We start from the raw sequence: 3,430 nt of genomic DNA, 5'->3' as shown, positions 1-3,430 counted from the left end.
GCTCCTGCTAGAGATAAATGCTGTTTGGTGTGCTGTTGAGTCAGTTGTAATGTAAAGCTACCCTATATGGCAGAACTGGTACCCTGCTAGTGGAGTGGTTAGGCATTGGCCTGCTACCTGCAAGGTTAGCAATTGGAAACCACCAGCTACTCCATGGGCTACAGACCAGGCTTCCTGATCCCTGTGAAAAGTTACAGTCTCAGAAACCCACAGGGGCAGGTCGGCCCTGTCTGACTGGGTCGCTCTGAGTCAGAATGGACTCAATGGTGGCGAGTTTAGTTTTATCACAGAGTACAACTATCCCATAGAGTTTCTTAAGCTATAAGTTTTATAGGATATATTTACCTGGCAGGGGAGATACCATGATCACGAAGGTGGTTTTCCCAGGGCGAGGCTTATCCATTGCACTCCGGATGTGCTGACCCCTGCGATTTCCCCAAATGTGGGAAACTCGACTGCATAATTTGTGGTAGTGGGGGACTGCGTTCGTGCTCTCCCCTGGGGGAAAAAAAAAGTTTTATAGGAATAGATTGCCTGGTCTTCTCTCTTGAGTGGGTTTGAACTGCCAACATTTGGTTAGTAGTTGAGTGCTTAATCATCTAAACATAATGAATACATTTCATACTTGTTTGTCTAGTTTTTTGCATAGAGAAAGTTTTTAAAGTAGTCTCCAAGGGGTCCCTGCCGCTGGGCAGCGCTTTCCTAGTACACATTTTTCTTGCTAGGCTAGATGGCCGATTTAAGAGAACAGCATGCAGCTGTGAAAGTTTGTTTCCTGCTTGGGAAAAATGCTGCAGAAACTGTTGTGATGTTGAACACAAAAAGGGACAGCAATATGGGAAAAATTCAAGTATAAGAGTAGTTTTCTTATTTCAGAAAAGCTGAAATGACAATTGATGACAAACTTCTAGACTTGTGATCACATCTAGAACAGATGGAAATGTCAACTCAGAGTACATTTGGAGTTCATTTTTTACCAGGACTGACTGTTCACCAAGCTTTCTATTTAGAGGTTCTGAAAAGATAGTGTAAAACAAAAAAGGCCTGACTTGTGGCAGCCAGGAAACTGGTTTTGCCATCATAAAAAGGCACCTGCTTATTCAGTCATCTCAGAGCTCAATTTTTGACAAAAAACAGTATTCCTCTCTTGCTCCACACACCTTACTCACCTGATTTCGCTCTGTGTGACTTCCTTTTGATTCCACAAATGAAGAGGGACATAAAAGGACAGCGATTTGAAGATGTAGAAGAGGTGAATAAAAAGAACAAGGGAGGTGCTGTCAGCCATCCAAACAGATGAGTTTGAAAAATGTTTCCAAGAATAGAATCAAAGATTTTACAAATGTATTAAGTGTAATGGAGAGTATTTTGAAGGTGATAAGTTTGCCTTAAAGAAACCATAGCCTCCATCACCCTCCTCACCAATGATTTGTAGGAGGGTTGGTAGGGTGTGATCAAGGGTAATGTAACCAAGAGGAGTTACTGAAACCCAAATGAAGTCTGAGCATGATAGTGGGACAAGAGGAAAGTCAAAGGAAATAGAGGAAAGAGCTAGGAGACAAAGGGCATGTATAGAGGTCAAAATAAACACATACACATATAAAAATATATTATATGAGGATGGGGAAATAGATCTATGTGCATATATTTATAGGTTTAGTATTAAGCCAGTCGAAGGACATTGGGCTTCCACTCAAGTACTCCCTCAATGCAACAATTCTTTCCTCTATTAAATTGGCATTCTATGAGGCTCACCTTCCCGACACAACCACTGAAGATAAAGCAGGTGAATAAGTAAATGTGGTGAAGAAAACTGATAGTGCCCGGCTATCAAAAGATATAGTGTCTAGGGTCTTAAAAGCTTGAAGGTAGACAAATGGCCATCTAGCTCAGAAGCAACAAAGCCTACATGGAAGAAGCTCACCAGCCTGTGTGATCACGAGGTGCCAAAGGGATCAGTTATCAGGCATCAAAGAACAAAAAAATCATATCATTGTGTGCTCACCTCCCTGATACGATTACTGAAGACAAAGGGGTGCATAAGCAAATGTGGCGAAGAAAGCGGATGGTGCCCAGCTATCAAAAGATATAGCATCTGGGGTCTTAAAAGCTTGAAGGTAAACAAACAGCCATCTAGCTGAGAAGCAACAAAGCCCACATGGAAGAAGCACACCAGCCTGTGCAATCACGAGGTGTCGAAGGGATCAGTTATCAGGCATCATCAGAACAAAAAATCATATCATAGTGAATGAGGTGGGGAGTGCAGAGTGGAAGCCAAAGCCCATTTGCAAGCCACCGGACATCCCTTTACAGAAGGGTCTCAGACAGGAGACGAGCCAGCCAGGGTGAGATGTAGCAACAATGAAAAATACAACTTTCCTCTAGTTCCTAAATGCTTCCTCATCTATCATGATCCCAATTCTACCTTACAAATCTGGCTAGACCAGAGGATGTACACTGGTACAGATAGGAAGTGGAAACACAGGGAATCCAGAGCGGATGATCCCTTCAGGACCAGTGGTGTGAGTGGCGATACTGAGAGGGTGGAGGGAGGGTGTGTTGGAAAGGAGGGACCTATTACAAGGATCTACATGTGACCTCCTCCCTGCGGGACAGACAACAGAAAAGTGAGTGAAGGGAGACGTCGGACAGGGCAAGATATGACAAAATAATAATTTATAAATTATCAAGGGTTCATGAGGGAGGGGGGAGTAGGGAGAGAGGGGAAAAAATGAGAAGCTGATGCCAAGGGCTTAGGTAGAGAGCAAATGTTTTGAGAATGATGAGGGCAACGAATGTACAAATGTGCTTTACACAATTGATGTATGTATGGATTGTGATAAGAGCTGTATCAGCCCCTAATAAAACAATTTTTAAAAAGAAGAAGAAAAGAAAAACAAAAAAAATACATAGCTTTGAAAAATTTTCAGATTTTTTGGGGTACCCCCTAATAAATCCCCTTTATTGTACTGCTGCCAAATGAGTCAAATCAGATGGTGGAATAGTCTATTAATTGGTTTTAACTCTTAAAATTTGTAATAGTGCTGTAAGGTGTACCTATTGGTTCCTTTCTGTTTAGAGCAAAGAAGAGTGAAGGAAATGAAAAATATGTGGAAATAATTATTCTAAAAGACAATTAAGCCACAGATGAATTCCAAATTTCACAACCCTGAGACCAGAAGAACAATATGGTTCACCACTATCACTATCAATTGCTCTCAAAGGGACCATAATAGAGGGTCTTGGATAGAGTGGGAAAAAATATGGAATCAAACTCATTTTTTAAACTACCCTCAAAATTGTAGATATCATGGACATCCATGAAAATGGGGTTGAAGCATATTGTTCTAGAATGGAGATTAAACAGACCAGAATGGACATAAAAAGACCAGGCTTATTGGTAAGACAGTCTGATATTACAGCCTTTAGT

The 3,430-nt window shown here is 41.4% G+C and overlaps 1 non-coding gene across 1 annotated transcript; it reads left to right on the top strand.

Annotated features, from left to right (window-relative positions):
* The first annotated feature begins 337 nt into the window (after positions 1 to 337).
* Positions 338 to 501, top strand: LOC115868329. Its single transcript, XR_004045511.1, has one exon. It is a non-coding gene; the product is annotated as a U1 spliceosomal RNA (small nuclear RNA).
* The last annotated feature ends 2,929 nt before the right edge of the window (positions 502 to 3,430 follow it).

This window comes from Echinops telfairi, unplaced genomic scaffold (genome assembly GCF_000313985.2).
Source record: "Echinops telfairi isolate 266 unplaced genomic scaffold, ASM31398v2 ScPeMD7_9;HRSCAF=40, whole genome shotgun sequence".
Classification (NCBI taxonomy): Eukaryota; Metazoa; Chordata; class Mammalia; order Afrosoricida; family Tenrecidae; genus Echinops; species Echinops telfairi.
Note: the sequence above shows the minus strand (reverse complement) of the source record. Positions and strands in the feature narration are given on the sequence as shown.